Raw genomic sequence first — 18562 nt, 5'->3', positions numbered from 1 at the left:
AAGGGGGTGGAATAACAATGTGAATGACAGAATCACAAACTAATGGATGAAGTTTGCTGAAAACCCCTATAAGTATGTTCTATGCATATTTCTATTGAAATCAAAAGCTCTTAGCTAACACAAACCTAAAAAAAAAATCAGTCTGGAATTGGCTGCTAGCCTTGCCTTTGAGAAAGAAGGGAAAAAAGTAAGGAAAAGCATTCACAAAGCTAATAGGTCTCCCCTATGCAAGAGCTATTGGCTTCGGCAATATGTTTTGGCTGCTGTTCAGCATGGCTAAAAGTTACTGGCATGGGGTGAGGTAGATTACTGTGGGGGTAGATGGGATAAAGTGGAGTGGGGTAAATTGTAGTGTAGACTGGAGTGGGGGGGAATTATAGTGGAGTAGAGTGGGGTAGAGTATCATAGATTGTAGTGGGGTAGAGTGTGGTATACTAGAGTGGGGAATAATAGAATAAAATTGAGTGGGGAAGACTGGAATTGAGTGGGGTAGATTGGAGCGTAAGGGGGTAAATGGGATTGGGGTAGATTGGAGTGAGGGGGTAGACTGGAGAGGAGTTCGGTAAATTGGAGGGGAGTTGAGTGGAGTGGTGTAGACTGGAGTGGATTAGGGTAGGGTGGACCGGGTCAATTGGGAAGAGTGGAGTGGGGTGGATTGAGGAAGAGTGGGGTGGATTGAGGAAGAGTGGGGTGGATTGAGGAAGAGTGGGGTGGATTGAGGAAGAGTGGGGTGGATTGAGGAAGAGTGGGGTGGATTGAGGAAGAGTGGGGTGGATTGAGGAAGAGTGGGGTGGAATAAACTGGAGTTGATTGGAGTGGACTGGAATAGAGTGGGATAGATTAGAATGCAGTGTGGTAGACTGGAGTGGAGTAGTTTGAAGTGGGGTAGATTGTAGTTGATAGTACTGGGGTAGACTGCAGTGTAGTAGAGTGGGTAAGGTAGAGGGGGTAGACTGGGGAGGGGTAGAGTTGAGTAGGGTAGATTGGGGTGGAGTGGGTTAGAGTGAGGTGGGGTAGATTTGAGTGGAGAGGGGTAGACTGAAGTGGGGTAGATTAGAGTGAAGTGGAATGGGACAGACTGGGGTGGAGTGGGGTATAGTGCAGGGGAGTGGGGTAGATTGTGGTAGCTTGGAGTGGAGTAGGTTGAGGTAAATTGGAGTGGGGCAGATTGTAGTAGACTAGCGTAGGGTAGATTGGGTAAAATGAAGTGGGGTTCAGTGGAGCGGGACAGATTGGAGTAGGCATTGGAGTACAGTGGGGTAGAATGTTGTAGACTGGAGTGGGGTACCCTGCGGTAGACTAGAATCAGGGAGACTGGAGTGGGGTGGGGTAGATTGGTGTGGCGTTGGGTAGAATGGAGTGACGTATTGTGGGGTGCGGTACACTGTAATAGTGTAGACTGCAGTGGAGTGGGGTAGAGTGGAGTGGGATAGATTAGAATTGAGGGGGTGGAGTATATTAGAATGGAGTGGGGGTAGATTAGAATGGAGTGGAGTAAACTGGAGTGGGGTAGACTGAGGTAGCTTGTGGTGGAGTGTGGTAGACTGTAGTTGATTGGATCATAGTGGAGTGGATTGGGGTAGATTGTGTGGAGTGGGGTAGACTGGAGTGGGTAGATAAGGGTGCAGTGGAGTAGAGTGAGTGGAGTGGGGTAAAGTGATGTAGACTGGGGTGGAGATGGGTAGATTTGGGTGGAGTCGGGTAGATTGGGGTGTGATCGAGTACACTAGGGGACAATGGAGTGGGGTAGATTGGGATGGAGTGGGGTGGTTTGGGATGGGGTGGGATAGATTGAAGTTGGTAGATTAGAGTAGAGTAGATTGGGGTAGAATGCAGAGGAGTGAGGCAGACTGGGTAAATTGGAGTGAAGCGGATTCGGTAGACTGGAACGGAGTGGGTAGAATAAGGTGGAGTGGGGTAGAGTGGAGTATATTGGGTAGAAAAGAGTGGAGTGGGGTAGAGTGGAGTATATTGGGTAGAAAAGAGTGGAGTGGGGTAAGTGGTGTGGAGTGCATGGGCATAGAGTAGAGTGGCATGTCGTAGAGTTGAGGGACACTGAGTGGAGCTACATTTCGTAGAGTGGAGTATTGTAGAATAGAGGGGCATGATGTAGAGTAGAAGGACGTAGAGTGGAGTGGCATAAAGGGGAGTGGTGTAATATGCATGGTGTGGTAACGCACTGCGATTTCAGACAACACATTTTAGAATTAAATGACCATTACATTTGCATAGACATACAGCTTTACTACACACAAATGATAATGTGTCAGTTTTATTGTGCACAAATAATAATGTGCAGAAATGTCATCACCTAGTGAATTGATGTGTTTTGATCACATTCAAATAGTTGCTTTCACCAATCTTCAGAAATTCAAAAGTATGCTTCATTTGTACTTTCCTAATTTGAAAATATTAGCAGTTTATTTTTGTTGTTTGCTATACAAAAATAACATTCTACAGCCTATCGTCTCCCATGGGTGCCCAGTAGGATTGTTGCACATATTATCGCACTCTGAAGCATAAGAAAGAAAAGTAAATACCTAGCTCCCTCAGAAGACAAAGCATGACATTGGACCTTTGACTTTGAATGCACAGCAAATGTGACAAGATAAGAACAAGATTTAAAGGGTTGTTTACAGAAAGTGAGAACTCAGAAGAATACAGTAAACAGGCATTGCTCCACAGGAGGGACAAACTCAAGCCTGACAGCCTAAAGCAAATAAAGCCAGCAAATAGAAAGCACGCAACTGTAAGTTACAAACAATAAGGCCAAAAGTAAGAAATGGGTGAAATGCATTCCCAGGCAAGAGTTTAGAATGCAGATGAGCAGTTGTTAGCAAACCAGACAGCTGAGGTTTCAATCTATTAGGGACGGTAGACAAAAATGGAAGGAAGAATGGCAAAAAATAAGGAAGGGAGGGAGGGAAAAAGAGAAAGAAGGCAAAAAGAAAGAAAGAAGGGAAGAAGGAAAAAAGCAAAGGAATAAGGAAAGAAAAAAGGAAAGAACTAAAGTAATAAAGAAGGGGCAAAAATAAAATGAAATGAGAAAAAAGGAAAGAAAAGAAAGAGAAGCAAATAAGGCAATATGAAAAGTAAAAACGAACAAATGCAAAAAAGAATAAAAGAACGAAAAAAGTAAAGAAGGCAAGACATAAAGATGCAAAAGAAAATGAAAGAACGTGAGGAATAAGGTAAGGTGGCGAAAAAGAAAGAAGAACAGAAAGAAGGAAAGAAAAAGGAAAGAAAGAAAAACAAGGAAACAAAAAGAAATGCACAAAAGAAAGAAAGAAGGAATGAAGGAAAGGGAAAAAAGAAAGGCGGGGAGAAGAACAAAAGGAAAAAGAAAGATTGAAGATTGAAAGAAGGAAGGTAAGAGGGGTTTACAGTATAAAATACTGAATTATGAAACACAAATTACACCACAACTATGTTTAAGTAAAATTGCTACAGGTATGTTGCAAATGAAATATAATAAAGTTTTGCTTTCTTCCTAGGCAAAGATTATCAAAGAACCATTTGTAAGACAAAGTCCAGGAACACAGTATGGTATGCTGTGAAATAACAGCAGTCCACTTCAAAAGGAATTTACAATAGCAACCGAAGAAGACATGAGCTGCTGAAGCTGGAATGTACCACCCTGTGCTCACTTCAAATGCAGTGTAGTATCACACGAGTCAACACTGGCCCTATAAAGGGAACTCTTGTGCGGATGTGCACCTTGTGAAAGAACAAAATGTATTGACTCAAATGTTAATTAACCAGAGGCTTAAGAAGGATGACCCACTGCCCCGTGCTGTATGCTGTAGTATGCAGAAGAAATTAATGAACTTAGGGGCCAGATGTACCAAAGGATTTTACCCATTCTGTGTCTATGGGAAAAAGCTTTAGTACATATGGCCCTTAATTTCTAAAGCGCGTTAAGACACGGGGGTGTCTGCGCGCTAGAACTCTAAAAACCTACTGAAGCCAAAACTGCTTGGAGGCTCAGCAAGTGAAAAAGAAAATATTTCAGCTGTTTCCGAAAGCTAAGAAGATTTGATTGGTTTCTGAGGTACAGTGGCATTTTGTTCCACAGCTGACAGGTGGTATAAACAAAACTACAGAGACTGTATTTATCTTGAGGACCGAAAATGAAAAACATGCAGCTGATCACACATTTCTATTTGGTTGATACCACCTGATTTGACTTGTCAGACAGGTAGGTCTAGTACTATACAAGGCCTTGTGGGCTAGATACAGAGCTACCCATCCCTTTATAAGAAGCCAGTGGAGCTCCATTAGAGCATAGGACACAGACTAATATTTAGGAAGTTTTATTAGGAGGTGACAGTGGCTGGATCTTTATGGATGCCGATTGTCGAATGCCCATGTAAAGGGCATTAAGATAATCCTTGATAGAACCAGAGCAAGGACTATTGATGTCTGAACCTTAAAGGTTTTTAATTATGAAGTTATTTTTTTAATTGAATAAGTAACGTTAAAAAAAATCCATTAAACTTTTATTTAAACAATTTCAATACATTCTCCACATACCTCTTAGCAAAATAAAATACTTATGAAATAGACAAAAATGTTACTGTGGGTGTTTTTTAAATTATTCTTTAAGACATAGAAGCATACGCGCTGTTGTAAATCCACACTCGAACGGTGAATTGCAAAAATAATTATGTAAAAGTGTTGATTTTCACATAGGTGCAGTAGTAGATTTACACCCAAGTACATTTTGACATGTATGTTTACTCTGTGAATAGACCCCTAAATGCTAAAAATATTCACTTTGTATTGTGTACTGTATAAACAATTATTCATGTAATGCAAACAGACAGGCCTTGACGCAAAACTTGCATCAAATGCATCCGAAGCGTAACTTTGCTGTTCAATGTGCAAGCAATGGTCCTAATGTGTCCCCACAAGCTGCTCCCAGCAGGCATGCTAAAACAAGCATTTGCAGTGCACCAGGTCTCGCATTTATGAGAGTTTGAGATATTGGTGTTCTAAATGACAATGTATTTTACCTATGTATTTTGGTTTGGAGTGTAGTGGATGTACGAACAGAGACGCAGTTGTAGCACAGCTGCAGCATGGTCTAGAGGACTAAGAATGGGGAATTACCACTGGGACCAGAGTCACAGCAGCAGCACTGCCTAGAGGACTTAGAATGGAGGAGTTACCGACGGGAACAGAGAAGCAGCTGTATCACTGTCTAGAGGACTAAGAATGAGCAATTAGCACTGGGGCGAGAGAAGCAGCTGCAGTACCGTCTAGAGGACTTAGAAGGAGGAATTACCACTGGGACCATAGAAGCAACTTGTAACACTGCCTAGAGGACTTAGACTGAGGAATTACCGGAGGGACCAGAGAAGCAGCTTTTAGCATTGTGTAGAGGACTTAGAAGGAGGAATTACTGACGGGACCAGAGAAGCTGCTAGCCGCACTTCATAAAGGACTAAGAATGAGGAATTACCACTGGGACAAGAGAAGCAGCTAGCATCACTGCCTATGGGATTATTAATGAGGATTTGCCACTGGGACCAGAGGAACTAGGCACACTAAGGGGGGGTTCGGGGGGATCCTATATCCAGGTTCTAGGGATGGATGGATGCAGAGAAGCAGACACAGGCTGGCAGATAATCAGCCAGGTAAGCAACTAGCCAGGGATCGCTCAGCAGTGCTAGCCATAGTTCTGCTAACTGTTACCTGTTTGGGATAGCTCTGCTGTTTGTGAGAGACAGCTGTGAGGGAAGTGTAAGCCAACATAGCAAGGTTCTCATCTGCCAAAGAACACTGTTCAATAATTTGAAATAGATGAAACAGTAGGTCACTACTTAGTTTTGATTGCTTATTCTAACAGTAATTAACATGCCTCTTATTAAGTGTTATAAAAGTGAACGCAGAGAGCTAGAAGTAGAGATGAGATCTTCACACCAGCGCCATCAGGACAGGACGGGCATGACTCCCACCGCTCACTTTAACTGAAGGTTGCCGAGAGGAGAGTGTCCTTCACTGGATGCCTGAGTGGCTCTATTTTTTCTCAGATACACAGCTGCTCTGATACAGAAATAGGAGACTTGTTTTTCAGAGGGAACAATGGCCTCGCTGTTCTAAATCAGGTACGTGAGTGAGTACCACCTTTGAAGCTCAAGATAGGCTTATTTCTCAATCTGCTAAACTAGCACAGTGCCAGTAACAAGGGAGTTACTGCTATAGATACAGTAACAATAGGGTAGGAAATCTGTCTTTTTTGCGTGGCCATCCCAGGTTTGCCTTTTGCTGGACCCTATATTATTTCTGGCTTCAGAACTCTGTACCTTACCCCTGTTACCAGTAGTAAAGTCTGTGCCTCTCTGATAAACATAGGCAAATTTGCATACTCCTAAATGGTGTATTTAGCTTGCATGCAAGTCCCAAGCATAAGGCATAAAATGCCCCTGCAGGACCCCAGCACCTATTGTGCCATCCACTATGGTGGCATTGCAAACATGACTTCAGGCCTACCACTTGCACTGACTGTAACATGCAAAGCATGCACAGAGCCCTGTCAAAAAGAACCCTTCTTTGACAAGTGAAAACCTTGCTTTCAAATATCAGTGGCTCAAACCTATGTAAGCCTTGTAACCCACAAGGTAAGGTGCAAGGTACTTAAGATTTGGGACATGTAGAAAATTAATATTACCATGTCGCTAAAGTTACAAGGCCCTAAAAGCTATTCTCTCTGTGGCAGGCCTAGTTGTCCTATGTAGAAAGCCAGTGTATGGAGTAAAATACTAATACTGTATCTTGGAATGGAACCAGCTAGAAAAATTAAACAACTATTTTAATTTGATTAGGCCATGCGCCCAGGAGTCACCCCACCCACTAGATGGTTCCAGGCATAAATATGGCACCGCCAGGCACCCACTGAAGTACACGTTTTGGACCTGTGGATGATCAGAAGAAAACAGGACCTGTCTGACATGAGATTAGCCCTGAAGGACTGACCTACTCCCTCTTGTACGAAGGACAAAGACATGGACTCCAGAGATCTGCTCGCTGACCTCCTGTGTCGCTAGAGGGCGACAACAAGTTGCAAGATGTTTTTTCTTGGAAATACTCAGCTGACCAGTGGCAAAAGGACCTGGAAAGGACCCTGATGTTGGCTTTTACCTGACACTAAGAGTCTTAAAGTACCTCCCCGGAGGGGTTTCAGATGTATTCTCGTGGTAAATTGGGACTTAAGTCTAAGGGCCTGATTTAGATGTCGGCGTAGGGGAATACTCTGTCACAAACATGATGAATATCCTGTGCGCCGTATTGCAATCCCATTTTATCCTATGGAGATCTCAATATGGCGGACGGGCTATCCGTCACATTTGTGACAGAGTGTTTGTTCCTAAGTCAGAAGGTAAATTATTTGATCAGGATGTTCCTGGTTGGCATATCCGATTTGAGTTCCATTGTGGTTAACATCAAATTTCACCTAGGTCCCAGTCTACCGAGGCCATGGACAAATATTGGCAGTTAGTGCTTCTTGAAGCTATTTCTACTTAAAAAGTCAGATCTCCAGTTTCCCCTTAAAGGATTTTTGTCATTTTTGGTGTCATTTTACTTATTAAATTGTACTCTATTTTTCGAATTTGTGTTGGAATTTTAAATGTTTTGCATTCTGACTTTATTACTGTTTTGGTACTGCATAAATACTTTACACATTGCAGCAAGTTAAGCTTGTCTGCTGTTTGCCATAGCTACTAGGGGGTTGGGCTCAGGTTCATTTAGTGACTTGGCAGTTTCATCCTGACCAGGGTTATTATTCTCCAAGTGAGCAGTATCACACCCCAAATATGAATCCAATTTGAACAGCAAGGAATATTCTAACATTTGTAACAGAGTACGGATTCATATTTGCTGCGTTATTGTTTATATTCTCTATGGTTACAATTCATATTGTACACACTAGATTGGGCTTTTAAAATAAACATTTTGAAATGCATATTCTGTTTCTAGCTTTCCTTGAGTGTGGGATTCATTCATGAAAGAAGATTTGGGTTCCACTGATTTTCCATAGTGTCTCACAGGACTGATCATTACCAGAAACACATCTTACGCAAACATGGCTGAATGGGTTGTGCACTAGCTGTAGCCCGACTCATTTTCTGGTATGGGTTGGCACAATGATTGAGCCCTTAGGGACAGGGGGGCAGAACATCATACCTGTTGCCTAAGAAGCTCTAGAAAACGCATCAGTACTGCAATTACTCCTTTCTTCCAATCAATTATTGTTTATGGTACCCCAAACTAAATATTCATCTTGGTGGCAGTAATTTTAGTCTTGGGGATGTGCCAGTTTCTGGTTTGACTGGATCTGTTGGCCTAGTATTCCATTATAGGTGACCTAGATTGTCCCTCACAGGGATTCGGCCTCAAATTCCTACCAGTTTTCAAAGCATCATTTGGCTAGTTGGCTGTAAATTCTTCAGTTCAAAGTTACAACCACTTAAGCCAGGCGTTCAGAAACCTAGTCTGACATGTAAGCTTTATGTTTAGCCAAAGTAGTTTCTCCCTAACTTTGTCACAGCAGGATTGGGCCATGTTTATTCTGCCACCTTCAGCTTAGTTTCACTTTTGGCAGCTAACTACTGGTACATGTTGAAAGAATTCTCATCAGCTTTAGGCACCATTTCTATGCTTAATGAAGCAAAATATACTCCTGTTGAAGAAGTAATCGTTCTTTTTACCCTGTCTTTCTATTCTGCTACACACAAAAGCCTTCCCCAGTCATCAACTGGGGAGGCTGACACTATCTGGGCAACAAAGTCACCCCTTTCAATGATTGAAACTGGATGAAAGGTGACGAGCAAAGCAGCATGATTGGTATTCCAACCCATGTGCAGCCTTTTAAATATATTTACGTAGGTTTCTTCTAAAAGCACATTTTTGATAAAAACATGCAAATTATTGGAGAGATGGTGAATTATGTGGCAAGTGGACAAACTGGTACTTGCACTGGAAATACCACAAAATTGCATTTTTCCCCGGACTATCAGTAGAACATTTATTGCGATTTCAAAGCTACACCACTTATCAGCCTATGCACTTAGACATATATTAAAAATAAGGAATTACACAAAACATCAGAATCAAAATCATTGTGCTGTGAGTAGTCTGATGTTTACAAACTGAAAGGATCATGGTCCTCTTTTATAAAGTATCAAGGACCAAGGCTATCGTATTGAAGGAGACTGAACTAGCCATCCTCCAGCCAAGCACAGTGACTCCCAGTGCATTGCTTGCAATTGCTGGGGTTATCATACAAACTTAATTTACAGCTCTCATTCTAGAGTTCGCAATCATCTCTCAAAGGGAACAATTAACCAACGTTGTCCTATGGGACGGGATGTGAATAAAGACCTGCCCACCAAAATGGATGCCCACTACTTTTACAACTGCAATACCTAATGCGGCTACTGATTCGTGTAAATTAGCGAAAATCTTGACAACATATTAAGCACACCCAACTTGGATCTAAGTGTTTACATTTGAGTTTTAACATCTATTTTCCACAGGAAACAGAGTTCTGATTTGAGTCTCTACTTTGCGAGTCACAAGGTGCTATCTACAAAGAATCAATGGCTTACAGTCAGGCCTTTCCAACGAAAGGAGTCGGCCTGAGCAACAACCCTTAGATGGGAGGGAAATGTGAGCCAACAGGGACAAAGGGGAAAACAAAGAAACTTGCAGGCTAACCTTGGAGCTCTGGATCCCCCCTAGCTAGCGAAAAATCTCAAGTCAATTTCACCCTATGGTGGTAAGAACATCTTTGAAATGCAGTTTTAAATGTGTGAATTTGTGTTTATTAGTAGACTTATTTTAAACAACCTGCGTTATCTGGCCGAATTTATTTTCACAGGCATGGTATTTTGCAGGATGTCTCATAATTAGGGAGCCCACCTCACTCCAGGTCATTCCAGACAGTCTCCAGTCATGACCTTCTCACGTACAAATCATTGATTTCAGATGTGTTAGACGAATTGGTTCAATCAAAGCAACACCAAAACTCCAATATCCAGAATGCATTTGGCTGTTACACAAAGCTGGCAGGAGATGTGTCCGATCAAAACTCAACAACAAGAGCTGTTTCATAAAGTTGCTGTTAAATGTTTAAGTGACATTGCAGCAGCCAGCAATTTAGGTGGTAGATTTGGTGATTATTTTGACCACCTTCACAAAAACATAGTTGTAAAATGCACTGCACAACTGAAAGACTTTTTTTGTTTGTTTAATAATCATCACTACTAAAAAATCCACATCGGTGAATGTTTTTTTTAAAAGTTACATTTTGTACTGTAAACATATGGTGGCCACACTGAGGTAGGGGCATTCATTTTTGGTGGAATATCCTTACAGTAAAAAAAAAAAAAATGAAAAAAACGAATTAACTACTGCACCAGCACACCAAAACCCCGAGCTACTGGCTTTGCCACTGCTTTTTTTTTTTTTTCCTGTAAGGCCCCTGTCAGAGACACCCGATGCTGATGAGGCACAGGCTGCGGTTGCAGGCATGCCCAGACCGTATTCCCCTTCACTTCCATGGGGGTTCTTTCCGCATCACCATCTGTGTTCAATGTAGAGCTTAAAAGGAAGCCAGAAGAATGGCCTCTCAGACTGAGACGACGACAGAACTCAACCATGACACAGAAAACATCTGCAAAGTGGGGCGAACCTCCCTCACAAACCAGACGCTCAGTTTGAAATGTGAGATGAGGCCTAACAAGTGCAGAATATCTGTAGCCTTCAGTAGATCTGGAACACACTTACCATAAACCCAACCCAGATGTGCACAGTGCAATGCAGGGCTGAGCAACAAGGGCCCAGATGAAGCCTGCATCACAGTGCATGCACAGGCCAGATTTGTGATACGTGGCTAGCAGGCACCACGGATACCTTCTACAGATACGGAATGAGATGTGTATGGAATTGACAGTGCTGCGCTCTTGCCGGTAGACTAAATGTGGCAGAGACCATTTAGATCATTTATACATTATTTTTTTAACAATGCTCACTTAGAGCCATGGACTAAAAGAAAAACGTTAAATACAAAAAGTCATACAAAGATACTCCCGGCATCACTGCGCCACAATGTTTGTTGGTCACCGCTGCCTGGGTAAACGGAGTTCAGTCACTTGTAAGTACTGGGACGAGAAAATCCTGTTTGCTGAGCTCCTAGAAGCCTCACGTAAGCCCAAGGACTCATGCCTTAAGAGGTCAAAGAGGTGGTAGAACAACAGGATCTCGCAGGCATCATGCAGGGCAATGAGATCCATTCATCACTTATATTCTGCATTAAGCCCCAGAAAATCCCAACCCAATTCCTACCAGGCGTTATTTCAAGATGGTATTTGGAGAACGAAGAATAAATGTGACACCCTTTTGATACAGGTGATGCCTATGAATAAGTACCAGTGCTCTATCGCCCACTATGCAAGAAACACACTTGGTGCAAACACACCAACTCCCTTAACTCGGTGCGTTCAACATCTTCAGGCCATGAGGATCCTGAGATCCCACCCTCCCGCAGCAACACCACGGGGATCTGCCTGATCTTCAGCTACAAAGTCTCCTCCTGGCTCCAGAATGGAGTCCAGGGCAGCATTTTTACTTCACGGTTGAGAAAAATCCAGGAAGTAGAAATTAATCTTAGATCTTTTCAAAGAGAACCAGTTCCTGATCTCATTATCATGTGTTTATTAAAGCAACAAAAAGCAGCTAGACCCTATAAGAAGTACATGCGTCACGAGAAGATTTCAATGCACAAATCCAGTCCTCATTATTGAAATCTCTAAAAAGATAATACTGGTTATTAACTTGGTGTGGCCCAGAAATAGGCTCTTGGTCTCGATTTGAGGAAACAAGTAAAGTAACCAGAAGCAAACACAGGAAAATTGCACCACAAAACCAATGGTAATCCCTGCATGCAACTCCTAATACATCCACTCGTATCTGAGACTGGCAATCCAAGAAGCCCAGCAGCAAAAAGTGACAACATCAGGTAGTGAACCAGCTCAAGTCACTCAGTGACACACACCACCTCTAACTGTCCTCATCTGAAGAACCGCTTGTGCAGCTGCAGCTCTAACAACAAGCGCGGCAAAGCCAATAGGTCTTGCCTATGCAAGAGCTATTGGTTTTGAAAAAGTATTTTTCCATGGTGTAGAGTGGCGCAGCTGCCGTGCAGCATGGCTAAAAATTAGAGCAAACGCGCTGGGTCTCATCCAGCTCTGGCTGCATCATTTCGCTTTTTTTTTTTTCTTTCTTATGGAGGTTGGGGGAGGAGGCGACACAGACCATGGGAGGCAGAGGTTGGAAGGTAAACAGCAACATGGACTGCAGAAGGATGGAGTGTAGGAGGGAAAAAGCAACACACAACGGGAGGGTGGAAGGGAAGAAACATCACAGGCAGCAGGAGGGTGGCGCTCATCAACTTTCCTGAACAAGCCACCAGGGACAGAAACGGGCAGACCTTGTCTAGAAACTCCCTGAGCTTTAATCACAGATTTTGCCAACTCACTGCCTCCTCTCTACCACCCAACTGGCAGGGCACAGGAGGGACTACTAAGCAGTCTCTTTTTCAAAGGATGTTAGAGAACTTCTAAAGATAGCCCTATGTTTATTGTCCCTCACTTCGGATTCTGGTGCTCCACCCGCCAACCACAAGAATACAGGCAATACACTTCCACTAATTAGGAAAGCTGTTTCGACTCTCCACCTTGTGCCATGCTAAACCGGGGGCAAGCAAAAAAAGACTCCCACTGGTCCCAGCAATCATACTTTCATCACACATAGGCCAGTGCTGTCATAAATGTGCTGCGCATACAGTCGACAGGCACAATGAAGGTTAGTACAAGGGTCTGGGTGTTACATCTCAGTAAAACAACTTTGCGCAAGTGGGGTCGAAAGGCTGCACTATGCCTGAAACAAAAAAAGAGGTCTGCTCTGGACTATGAATCTCCCCAAAAATTGGTATGCTATAACCATAACTTTATGTCGATAACTGGTACGCTTGGTGAGTCTCTCCAGAACACAGATCAGTTTCAAGACCTTGGATTTATCATGGATAGGCCTTAGCCTGGCACACATTAGCTTTGTGAGCTAGCAGGGACAAAAAATAAGTCTGGATACCAGTTTCGCATGCGGTCAGGTCACTCAGGGCAGGGGCATACCCCCTGTATACTTCTTAGGGGAAATGCCCATAGCAACACTTTCTGAGCTCACCATAATACTTGCATTAACTGGAAACAAACTTTATCAATCGTAGTTATAGAACATTCTTTTATCATTTCCATTTAACCTCAGCATATGCATTCCAGGGTGGGATAGTCATCAAAATTAGAATCCAGGGCAAAGCTTGACAATGAGTGAGACTCCCTTGGGCTCAAGGAGACCCACTGCTCTGACCGCTGGCCAGGCAGGTGCTACGAGTGTGTGGATGACAGAGAGATAGTTCCTATGTGGTGGCACAGAGTCATTTTAACATTTAGCCTCAGGGACATAATCAACGCATGCAGACAGACAGGAGCCACCTGAGGCAACCGATGTGAGGGACATGAAGAGAACTAGAATCTTTGTCTTGGGCCGCTGTAGATCTATGCAGAGAGTGACCTGGTAAAATTCCAACCTCACCCTGAGTGGGACAGAATGAGGGTTTTCTCAAAATGGCAATATGACGCTATGTATGCAAATACAGACAAAAGGCAACTTAATACACTTTGGGTCACATGTAAGAAGCTTTTTTTCTCGTCGCGAACAGCCCGGTTCGCAGAATCTGGCCGTTTCGACGAGAAAAAAGCTTTTTCCAATGCACAAACCCAATTCTGCAATCACATTACCGAATCGCAAAAGGGGTTTGCGAGTCGCATTTAGGACGGGGGGTTCCCTTCCTATTTGCAAGTCGCAGTCCGATGTAGGATTGTTTTGTGACCGCAAATGCGGTCACAAAACAATCACAGTTAGCACCAGTTTTAAACTAGTGCTAACCCATCCCTTTGTGAATGGCTGCGAAAACATTTTTTCAGAGCAGGCAGTGGTCCCTGGACCACTGCCTGCTCAGAAAAAATGAAAAGAAAACTTTTCATTTTTGTTTTTGAAATGCATTCCGTTTTCCTTTAAGGAAAACAGGTTGCATTTCAAAAATAAATACTGCTTTATTTAAAAGCAGTCACAGACATGGTGGTCTGCTGACCCCAGAAGGCCACCATCCCTGTGAGGGCGGTCATTCCCAAAAGGGTCACAAATTGCGACCTACCTTATGAATATTCATGAATTAGGTCATTTGCGACCCCTTTGCGAATCGTAAACAGTGTCACCGACACTATTGTACATCAGGTTTTGCAACTCGCAAATTGCGAGTCGCTAAGTCTCACAATTTGCGAGTCGAAAAACCTGATCTTCGTACATGTGGCCCAAAGTACTGGTGGTTGAGGTTCATACTATAGTTGGGGTTTTAATCCCTGCCAGCAGCCCACTGAAGTCTTAATCATGAAACCAAGCCCTGTGTTCAAACCACAACGGGTGAGCGAGGGTTGAAAAAGGGACCGAAGACCTAGATTTCCAAGCCCAACATCCCACTTGACATTAGAGATCCATAAGCTTATTAGAACCGCAGGCACCAATGTCCATTAACCACCGTTAGTCGTTAACACCTGCTCATCGATACAAATGAACAGTGCATGAAAAAAGTACAATAACAATGCTGTTGCAGGAAGGGATCTGTTCCTTATTGTATTAAATTGTATGGTTTTCAGTTGAATTGCCACAAACATGCCTGGCCTTAATCTGGAGGGCCTGAACTGCCTATCTCCATCCACCATGCCATCACACGAGTCCAAGCTGGGGGTCAGCAAGTGAAAGGACAAGTACAATACAATCTAAGTATGGTGCAGACATGGAAGAACCATGTCCAGATATAAACAGTGCCCACTCTAGTCCGAAAATGGTAAAAAGTAGGTAAAAAATAACTACTTCTGTGTATGAACTTCTTAAAGTGTCCTGCAGAGCCCTGAATAAAGAGTTGGGAAGATCCTGCAATCGTGTGCATGAACACAACTTCCAAGGATAAATTCTGAAACCTGATGAGATGACCCTAGTTGGCTGAAAGTACCCCATCTGACAGATCTAAACTGGGCTAAACTGTCAGGTTTCAGGCACACGGCTAGGTTGCCTATCTCTCAAAAGCACAAGAGGTGCGAGGAGATCACTTGAGTTTTCTTCACTACAACCTCCTTAATCTCATTTATCTTCTCCTCGTCAGGAGAGAAGCTGTAATACTCAGCCCGGGTGCAGGGGCAAGCAAGAAACTTCCACATACGAGCACCCAATGTATCAGCCGCCAGGTGCTGCTATAATATGACAAGACTTTCTCATTTAAAAAAAAAAAAAAAAAAAAGCAATGTTTAAGGGGCCCAAAAACACGCTAAGACCAATAGCTTTGTTAGACTAATGCCTTTCCAAAACTTAAAAACTTGTACAAGTTAATTAAAAAAACAGCTCCCAACTGCCCAACCACACCAGGATTCGCCCGGTATTTATGAAACACAAAAGGTTCGTTAGTCCAACCAGTTAAGCAAGAGGGCAGCTACTCCAGTGGTGGCTGTGTAAGGTAGGCACACATGGCGATAGAGACCGTTTTATGTTTCTTCTGCTCACGGTCAACGGATCTGATACCGTGCCTCTCAGTTACAGCATCGTTTGGGTGTGACGGTGCAGGTCTCTAACTGATCAAAGAAGGCAGCTCTCTGATACCTACTGAGAAGAACTCCCTGGGTGAAGAAACAATACGAAGCAATCGCTAACCATTCCCGTGTCTAAAATCACTCCCACTTCACACCCCTGGGCTAAAGACAGTCAATCATCATAAACGTATGACCTCCATTGAGGAATGTGAGGTCATAAACTGGGTTTAGGTAAATCGAGGATAAGGCAGCTCTCTGATACCTACTGAGAAGAACTCCCTGGGTGAAGAAACAATACGAAGCAATCGCTAACCATTCCCGTGTCTAAAATCACTCCCACTTCACACCCCTGGGCTAAAGACAGTCAATCATCATAAACGTATGACCTCCATTGAGGAATGTGAGGTCATAAACTGGGTTTAGGTAAATCGAGGATAAGGTTCAAAGCCTGTTTGCATTAGTCAAGCTAACAGCAGCCTAGAAGCCTTCTGATCTAATACTGGTGAAGCGAAGTTATTCATTTATTTTAATTCCCAGTTGTTTTAAATTACTAAAGGGTCGTACCTCCATAGACATTGTGAGAAGAATCATGGGATCCGGCCTTTGTCAGGAAATCACGGGCAAGGCAAGCATGTACTCACCTGGCACTCCCCCATGGCCACAGATAAATCCCGTGTTGCAGACTCCACCACCTTCCTGGATAAACTGCACACTCTGAGCCAAGCATTTTTAGCAGACAGGAGGCCTTTCCGTTCCACTTAGAGGGCTCGAGGAAGGTCAGGTAGCGCCAACGTCAGAGTCACTGTAAAAGGGACACGATTCTGCAGTGTGCCCATCCCACAATGCCACCTTGCCAAGCCAGGCCACACACAACGGAGGTCATCGCTGAACCTGATGGGGGGAAAAACACAAAGCACAATGAATAAAGCTCAGTCCAGAACTCTACACAAGATCACACAAAATAACAAATGAGGCACAAAGTCTCTGCCCCTGCAAACGATGCCATAAATAGACTCCAAGCACCCATTACATTTCAATCTTAGGAAACAATCATTGAGGTCAAAACATGGGCACTCTACGTTCATTCCTGTACTCCTTACATGCCTTCTGACAATACTGAAAAGTCCCTTCTGGGCCAAATTACTGACATCTGCAGCAATCTTGCTTGATGCCAGGACAAACGAGAGCAGGCCAGAATCGTAGGTTCAGTTTCTTCTTGCGACCTCGGCCTTAAAACTTGTAATAGTTGTTAGTTGTCTTTTCAGACTCATCTGTTCTTGCATCACATCTTGAGTAACCATATGAGTTCTCAACTATTCCTGCTTCTCTTAAGAAGACACCACTAATAAACAAATTACAGGGATCCAAATGCAGATTGACCAAATAATGTCCATAGCTAAGAACAAGCATTGGCAAAGCCAACAGGTCTTTCCTGTGCGAGATCTACTGGCTTAGTCAATGCTTTTTCCGCCATGTTGTACAGCTGTCCGGATGCTGTGCGGCATACCTGGGGGGGGGGGCGGGAATGGACAGGCGAAGTTGTGGTAATTTCATATTACTTTTTTTCCCCTTTTTTAAACTATGCTGCTCAGAAGCCATATTGGTTTACAACCTCGCTAAAAACAAAGTCAAATATCTCTCACGTATGCGAGAGCTATTTGTCTTTGTCAATCGTTTTTTGTGATAAGACGGAGGGGCACCCAAGGTGGGACGGGGCAGTCAGGGGAGAGGGGGCAAGAAACAACGAGGTACAGAGTGGGAGGGGGCAAGAAACAACGAGGTACAGAGTGGGAGGGTGCAAGCTCCTCTTCTAAGCGGTTACATTTTCCTTACACTTCTGACTAGGAGGAGGACTGCTTTTCTGCACTTGCCAATGGAACAAACTAAAAGATTGGTGACGAGGGAGGTCGCAATGACCCTCTTCAGCCCAATAGCTTTGGGCAGACATCTTATAGGACCTACCTGAGGCTGCGAAAAGCATGGACATGGTTACGGGTGAGGCACAGAATCATGGTTATGCCAAGCATGACATGAGTTTGAGAAACGTAATGTTGTGTCATAGCTATGCCAAGACCCCAGGTAGGATGTCATCAACAAGCTCATGCTCTGTGGGAAAGCTGCAGAGTGGACATGATAAGTGTAATATGCTCTGCGATGGAGATGTTCATGTTAAGTCTAAGTTGTTGTCTGATTAAATGGATGTTGTGGGCAAGGTACTAGGTCATGGACTTTCTAAGTACAATACACTGATCGAGTCAGACATTCTGAGTGCAGTACATTGTATAACATACGGGCATGGGGAATATGTTTTATTGCGGGGTATTAAGTGTAATGCACTCTGACATGGACATGCAAAGAACATTGTGCTGTGAACACATCAAACGTAACAAGCTGAGTAACGAACATGCTAAGTGTAAAGGAAAGTTTTATTGACATGCTCATGATAAGTGTAAAGTTCAATTTTTTTTAAACATACAATCTGCAGGGTAATTTGTTAAAAGGAAAATAATTTGTCACAAAAAAGGTAAGCATCGGGCACTGTGTCACAGACAAGCTTACTTGAGGAAACTGTGTCATGGACCATTCTAAGCACAAGGTGCTATGTCTAGGACATAACATGACAACTGAGGTCTCCTGTCACTGACAAGCTAAGTATATGTATGTAATGGGCTGTCCTATCTCATAAATATCCTGTGCAATGAGCATGCCAAGTGCAAAGTCTGGTTTAATTTATGTGCCAAATCTAATGAGCTAGGCATTGGGTATGCTTGACAAAACTCATGTGTTGTATTAGTGACACGAGTCGAGTTATGTTAAGTATAAAATGCCATGGACAATCAAAGTCTAACAGGATTTCTCAC

General features: G+C 43.3%; 1 protein-coding gene across 3 annotated transcripts in view; it reads right to left on the bottom strand.

The window, feature by feature from the left end:
• ATOSB (atos homolog B) overlaps positions 1-18562 on the bottom strand; it is a 316423-nt gene that overhangs the window by 176247 nt on the left and 121614 nt on the right. For all 3 annotated transcript variants that reach the window (XM_069212482.1, XM_069212498.1, XM_069212490.1), the window contains one exon: positions 16343-16592. The gene's annotated coding sequence lies outside the window, so the exon portion shown is untranslated. The remainder of the gene's footprint in view (positions 1-16342; positions 16593-18562) is intronic.

This window comes from Pleurodeles waltl, chromosome 1_1 (assembly GCF_031143425.1).
Source record: "Pleurodeles waltl isolate 20211129_DDA chromosome 1_1, aPleWal1.hap1.20221129, whole genome shotgun sequence".
In the NCBI taxonomy this organism is placed as follows: domain Eukaryota; kingdom Metazoa; phylum Chordata; class Amphibia; order Caudata; family Salamandridae; genus Pleurodeles; species Pleurodeles waltl.
Note: the sequence above shows the minus strand (reverse complement) of the source record. Positions and strands in the feature narration are given on the sequence as shown.